At 27.7% G+C, this 7,557-nt stretch overlaps 1 protein-coding gene across 10 annotated transcripts in view; it reads right to left on the bottom strand.

Moving 5' to 3' along the window:
- spri (sprint) overlaps positions 1 to 7,557 on the bottom strand; it is a 759,753-nt gene that overhangs the window by 476,909 nt on the left and 275,287 nt on the right. Inside the window, exon 1 of one of the 10 annotated variants that reach the window (XM_067052871.1) lies at positions 1,580 to 1,628. The exons of 7 other annotated variants lie outside the window; for them this stretch is intronic. The gene's annotated coding sequence lies outside the window, so the exon portion shown is untranslated. Of the gene's footprint in view, positions 1 to 1,579; positions 1,629 to 7,557 lie in introns of those variants that run through there. 2 more of the 10 variants (XM_067052873.1, XM_067052874.1) reach the window with 2 other exon arrangements.

The following is a 7,557-nucleotide window of genomic DNA, read 5'->3' as shown; positions in this document are numbered from 1 at the left end:
ATTTGTATTCATTACTAACCGCGTTCTGAGTATACACTGGCTTTATTGTGAACAGCGTTGATAATAGTGTGAAGTGATACGAAGAATCCGTGACGAAATTCTACACGTGAAATTCCCTTCTGATAAAATGGCATCATAATACGTTTGAAGCAACCAAGTCACATTTCTTCTAGTTCAACTTTTAATAAAAAGTGGTACGAGAACGCATTATATTATTTTGCAGGATGATAAAATTCTTCAATAATAAAATAAAATAAATTCTTCATTACCTTTTCGCTACTATATTCAATGTTACAGAAATATAAAAATTGTAATGAATAATGAAGTTGAATTTATTAGACTAATTAAGAAAACAAAAACTTTAGATACATAATTGCATCTTAATGTTTTTAAAAATTTACACAATGAAAAGAATATTGTTTTGGTTTGTCAAACCTTTTGTTTTCAGGCTGGTTAAACGAGTTTCTATTATAATGTTTTTCTTTGTGCAGTTTTTTTTTTTTTACTATATATTCTTCGTATTGGATTACTATTGTACTCAAAATAAATAACAAAAATAAATAGTAAAATGATAACACAGTAATTAAGTTCATAATAAAAATTAAAGTCATCTACAATTCTACAGAAAAATAATTTATTTACTACGTATTATAAAGGATCGATAGTAAATTGCACAAGGTAATGTTTTTTCACTAAATTTATAAACAACAAATAATTTATTTGATTTTTTTTACAATTGGGAATTGGACATTCAGTCATTTTCTAGGCCTGAGTATTCCTGTATCAGGGAAAACAGATAATAACGATAAACTTAGCTTGAGGCTTTTGTTTTGAAATGTTCTCTGCACCTATTTTAAGATTCATTCATGTTTTACTATTTTAAAAATCGAACCAGTATTAATAAATGAAAGAGTTTACAATTATTTAAATCAGGGTGTTAAATTAAATTTGAATTTAGATATATATAATTATTTTCCTTTAGTAAATGTATCCTAAATTATTTTTATATTTATGTTGAAACATCATTAAAAAAATATTGAAAACTGAATTGGCCATTTTCGACAACAGATGAATCCATAATTTAAATTGCTGGTGTGCATGTTATCATTGGGCGCCACCTATGTACAAAGACTTGAATAATAAAATAAATACCTCTACTTAAGATTCATACTTTAATGTTTTCATTAACATAATTAATTAATTTATTAACAAGTAATTTGATATTGGTAACAATGAACAAAATTGCTTCAAAATTTGTTAGCTGTATTTGCATTTTGAGGATAAATTTTAATAAGATTATTGGAAAGATCATCAAATTGTTTTTATGCAACTGCAGAAAACATTATGCTTGCTGAACGTACTGGACCAATTCCAAATACAATATGATGAATAAAAAGCCTCTTAATACATCTTACCTTACGTGTTCAAATTCAAAACAACTAGTGTTGTCATTCTAAATAAAATGTGGGACAAGAAAATAAACTTTGTATTCTAACAATGCACAGCAGAATGATAGATAATCACCACATAATAATAAAATCCAAAGAAAAAATAAATACAATAAACTTCACTAACACACCTTAACGACAGCACAACACTACAGACCCTCAATGCGCAAGCGCTCGACGTCGACTGGAGGACCACAGAAGTGGCAAGGCAGAGTGGGGAGGCAGAATCCTGTTCGTAACCTCAGCCCAACTCACAGCTCCGTTATTTTGTTAATTTATTATAGTTCGTGGACTACCAACAACAAACAAACTTATAAAACCACACAAGTGATGACGTATCTCAATTTAATAGAGTAGTCTGAATAATATTGCTGAGAGTAAGAGCTGATTTGATGACTTATAAAAAATGTTATTTAAGTAATTGGGCGTTTCTAAATTCAGTGCTGAGCTCATCGATAAATTTGTAAATAGCATTAACCACTGATGGGCCGTCTGCTCCAACGGTTGGGTGAGTCGGCTGATTGATAGATGTAACTTCGTTATATCCTCAATGTTGTAATTTCTGTTTATGTATTCGAACAGAATCAGTCTCGAATGAAATATTTTTTACTGAAGAAACGTGAACGGTTTAAATAATGAGATTAATGTTCTTAACATATAAAAAAAACTAATTAGGCTTTTGTTTTTCTAAAAAAAGTTACATAAATAATAAAAAAAAACCAAATTTTTATTATTAGGAGAATTTCGATTAACCTTCTTGGAGAGCAGGAGAGTATTAATTTTTTTTAAAATTAAGTTTAAATACAATAAATAAGCTAATACAGTAAATAATTATAATATAAAAAAAATCTTCATTTTTAAGCTTATAAGTTCCCCTAATTGTTCGCCTTAATACTCTAAAACTATTTACACACCATTCTTCCAATAAAAATATATGGTTTGTTACCTTTCAGTTTGCTAAATGCTTGAATATGAAATTTACATTTCTCATCTCTACGTAAACCGCTGTTCATCGATGCTGGATTCTATTGATTAATACATCCCATAAATAGACTTAGTGTTAGGCTTAGAAAATTGCTCATTATGTGTATGCTTGTAGAAATCACTTGGCATAATAATCAGTCAACTATTTAACCAAAAATGGTCATAACTAAGGAAAACTTGGGGATTTTATTATGCAAACCATTTTTAAAAACTATGTTAGTCCAAAGAACATTTAAAATTATATAGAAAAGAAGTTATAAAATAAAAGGATTTTTTTTAAATGTCTTCAAAAAACTTCATTAAAATAACTTTTTAAAGGTTCAGTTTGTTTATGATCGTCTATTTTTTCTTCTACTAAATTAAAAAAAAATGGTTTATTAATTAGGTAAAGTTTTCGATTAACATTAATGTCAAGATTATTAAAGCCCCTTTTATGAACCTATAGAAGGATCAGGTGTATACTTTGGAGACTGGGGATTTTATTTCAATTAAGACCCTCCCAGATTTGTGTAGGTTGTGTTTGCTTCGAACACTCCTATTTGGCTTGTAAAATATTTTCAAAAGAAATCAGGTCGAGGTAAGAGTCTGACCACCTCGTTAGAGTTCTTGATAGACACATTGCAATGCATGAGACGTTAAATAAGATCACAAGATCTTCTAGAAAGTCAATGTTTTTATTTTATTGTGCAAAAATTTACCCTGTTCGCCTGAGGATGAAATGTTTTTATTTCTTTGACTCTGAAGATACTTACACTCCACCAGAAAATAAACCAGATCGATTCTAAACCATGAGAAAATATGACAAACATATACGTTATACAAGAATTATAAGGTAGCTATTACAGAAAAAATCAATTATGTCATTCTATTTAAAAGGGTCTTTTGTTGTTACGGGATGATGGGACATTGGATGTGAGTTGTACCTAAACCTTTTTTTCAGTTCATTATGAAATATAATTTTTATTAGGGTCATAACACGTAAACTCAACACAGTTTTTAACATTACCATCTCAAATTTTCTTCAAATTTAGCACAGGTTTTTACAGGTATTTTTTTATTATTGGGTTTTACGTTTTATATTAACCCAAACAGACAATTAAAAAACATATCTGATGGATTTAGCATCATTGTCTCAATTTAAAGTTTTTTAACATTGTTTAAATTTTATGAAAGCTACCATTAACATTCAAAGCACATTCCATCTGATTCATAAAGAGGTTATCAATTGTTGGTATAAACTGAGCGTCTTTAAAAAACCTTTATTTCATTAATTGACCTAGTAAGAAAGGCTGTTATGAATTATATTTATTTCAATTTAATTTATTGAAAAATTTATATAACCGTAATAAACAATTTGATTTATCAAGTTTATAAAAGCCATAAAAACCAAATTTATAAAACTATTTAGAACGGCTGTTTTGATGTTCCGATAGCTGTAATCCTCTCTGGAGATTTCAACTAATTTATCTATTAATATATAGGAAGGTTTATAGGTAGGATATATCTGTATAGTTATCATAAACTGCCTTCCTATTAATGACATCACCTTATATGGTAGGCATCAAGATATCTTTTACTTTTACGAAATAGAGAAAGTTAGAAAACGTCCCAGTAGGTTTGATAAAAGCTCATTTATACTGAAGATTATAGTTCCTCATACCATAGGACATGTACAAGGCTCTGTTTTCACTCGTGATAGTTGGGGCAAAGATATGGCGAAAATATACAGTGGAGTTATAGAAAGCCGGTTATGACTTCTCGAAGTTAACAGAAATGTAGAAATAACCGAAAAAATCTTCACTCATCCCGACATTATGTTTTCGGAATATGCATTTAATTTTAGCAAAGCAACAAATCGAAAAAATTAATTAAAAACACATGGCAAATAGCGGAAAACAAAAAATAGGATAAGGTCATAGTTATTTGTATAAAATTTCCATCTCAACAGTTTGTGCAACATGCAACATTCCCTAATATTCCTGATGTGCACAGTTGTAGCGACAAAAATAAGTTAGAAAAATAATGCATATGTGCCAATTACAAAGTTTCATTTTAAGATTTATTATACAAAAAATACATTTGAACTTTCTTTATCTTTTAAAAGTTTCTGGAAACCTCCACCTTGATAATTTTGAATTATCGCGATATTTTGATCAAATTTCAAAATTCATTAATTATATCTCTGCTATTTTAGCCTACCAATATGATAAATTTTTAATGTAAATTTTTATTGAAAATAAACCTATATGTCTGATGGAAAAAAAAATTCTGATGGAAACCTTAAAATTGTAAGGAAAAGAAACCTTAAAATTAATCCATTAATTTTTCAACTGTTTGAAGCACGGTATCTTACGTAGAATCGATTAAAATGTTCACCTCCGATTAATCTGTTAATAACATTATCCATGGCATCCAGGAAAGTAAAAAAACAAAATATAAAGTTCAAGTAATATATGGTATTTTTTTTAACTGTGCCTAAAAGTTTACCTAATTTAGCAACGCAGTTTTAGGGACTACGTAAAATCCACTTCTTTTTTTTTTTGAAACAGTGGAACCTATAATTTGCGAATGATTATTATTGTTATTTTTTTAAACATATTCAACCTACTAGATTTACAGATTGAGAATGATAAGAGTATTTTTTTTTTTTTTTTTTTTTTTTTTTTTTTTTTTTTTTTTTTTTTAAGATGGTTAGACTTCATGCAAGTTGTGGCGATTACTACATTGTTTTATTCAAGTAATTTCTAACGAAAATTATTAGAGCTAGTTGGTAACATTATGTTAATATATAATGCAAATTTATAAACCGACCAAGAGAAACTAATCTTTAATCAATCTTGATACCTAATAAATACATTATTCTGAATTTTTCCGATTGATATGTTTGATGTATGTTATACGTCAATTTTTCTTGGTAGCACCCCAAATTTTGAAATATAAAGTATTATCTGACGTATCTAAACAATGAAGCTTTAATTCATATTGCCGACTGAATAACGTTTACTAAAAATATTTATATGATTTATTTATTAACAATTTTACTTGAACTTCTGGTCAGTCTCTGTACAAGTGATACATACGGCATGAATTATAATTTTTATTCAATGTTATGAGTTTAAAATTATTATTAGCTTTTGTTTGAATAAATAAATTAAGTAACTAATTTTGGTCTCAAACAATTTTTATTTCTTTGTAAGCCCGACGTTTCGGCCAATGCGGCCGTCCTCAAGGACAATATTAATATAATTTTAGAACCACATAATTTGAAAAACAACTTTATGCAGGCTATTCTGCCCAGGTCATTTATTTCAGTCCACAATTACCCTAGTTCGTCAATTCTTCATATTAAATTAAAACTTAAAACTTTGTATTATAAAGTTGCACAGTTAACTCTCTCTATTATAATGTATTACAACAATATTATAATAAAACAATAAATTATAATAAAGAGGTTTGAATGTTATAAAAAAATTTAATTTTTAATTTAATGTGAAGAACTGACAAAATAGGGTAATTGTGGACTGAAAAAAATGACTTGAGCAGAATAGCCTGCATACATTTTTTTTTTAATGATTTGGTTCTAAAACTATACTAAGATTGTTCTTGAGGATGGCTGAATTGGCCTAAACTTCGGACTTATCAAGAAATAAATATTGTTTTGAGACTAAAATTGGATAAAAATTACTTATATAAATAATAATAACCAATCTCAATGGGAAAAATATTGGAAACATTTTTTTAGCAGTAGATATGTTTTATAAAATTTAAGCACAAAAGTTATATATAAAAATTATTGTTAACATTTACCCCGACAGATTAATGCTATAAATGTTAATAATATTACAGTATTATTTAATGGTCATCATTGACGTTCAAGCACTTCAGAATTCAGCAAGAATTAAGTCTACACTTATCTAATACGAAATGTGCTTATAATTATATCTTATCTTTGTCTGTTCTGAAAATATAAGAATTAGTGAAAAATTGAGTATTTGCTTATTTATTGATTTTGAGAAACTACAGGCTTTGTTTTGGAATCTTCTACTAATTATTATTAAAATACAATAGTCTAACTATGAATATTCATTTTAAATTAGGAGATATTGGAAATAGTTTTTAGCAGTAGATATGTTTTATAAAAATTTAAGACATATTATATTGCACAAAAAATGTTAATAAAAAGGGGACAAGAAGAGCGTGTGTACACAAGTGTACCCAGAGACAAACAGAGAACAGATGCATCACGTTACAGCGAAGGGAGGGAGGTTAAATATTCTGTCTCTCTGACCTAGTTTAATCTTTGGTTCTTATTGAGCAGAAATACATAGGTCCTGCACTGAAACCATGAGTGCATATACATTGCATTCGAATTCCAGCTGGAAGTCATTTCCAGAACTTCTGTAGGAAAATAATATATTGCAAAATGCAAATAAATATTTGATTTTTCAAATAGTTCTTAATTTAATTTCCTTTCTTTTTTTTATTTCTAATTTATAACTCACTTTTGTCGATTATTTTATAATATGAATATTTTTCATAGAAAAAGAATCAACCTTTCTCAAAAATTATGTTTTGCCGATCAAGAACTATAGAATTTAAAAAACCGCGGCCTCATACAGCCTATACGAAGAAAAATATTATTAAGTGTTTTTTAATCACTCTCCTAAAACAATATATATATTTCTTGAATAGATGGGCACATTAGCTACTTTTTATTTTGTTTTTTAGGGGTTTCGTCACTCTATGCTCCTTCCCTCCTCGATGCCAAAATATGAACGAAGTACCTTGTGCATGAAGTTTTTATTTATTTATTATGCATTTTTATTATTATTTATTAAGGATTGTTTTATTTATTAATGTATTTCTCTAAAAACTTTGGAAAATAGGAAAAAAAAAATCTACAAATATAAACATGAATTAATTCTACGAATCATATTGTAGAAAACAAGATACGACGATTTTAAATTTGCATTGTAAACTTTTTTTTTAATTATTTTTTTATTGTAATTTACAACTGTACAAAATAATACAATAAGTAAATATGTAGTATGTTTCATATACACTTGAAAATCTTGGGAAGGAACCACCCATTGGTGGTACTTCAAACATTAATTTAGACTAGAAG

The sequence above is a fragment of the Halyomorpha halys genome, unplaced genomic scaffold (genome assembly GCF_000696795.3).
Source record: "Halyomorpha halys isolate HHAL.00 unplaced genomic scaffold, Hhal_1.1 Scaffold29.1, whole genome shotgun sequence".
Classification (NCBI taxonomy): Eukaryota; Metazoa; Arthropoda; class Insecta; order Hemiptera; family Pentatomidae; genus Halyomorpha; species Halyomorpha halys.
This window is presented reverse-complemented; position numbering and strand designations above follow the sequence as displayed.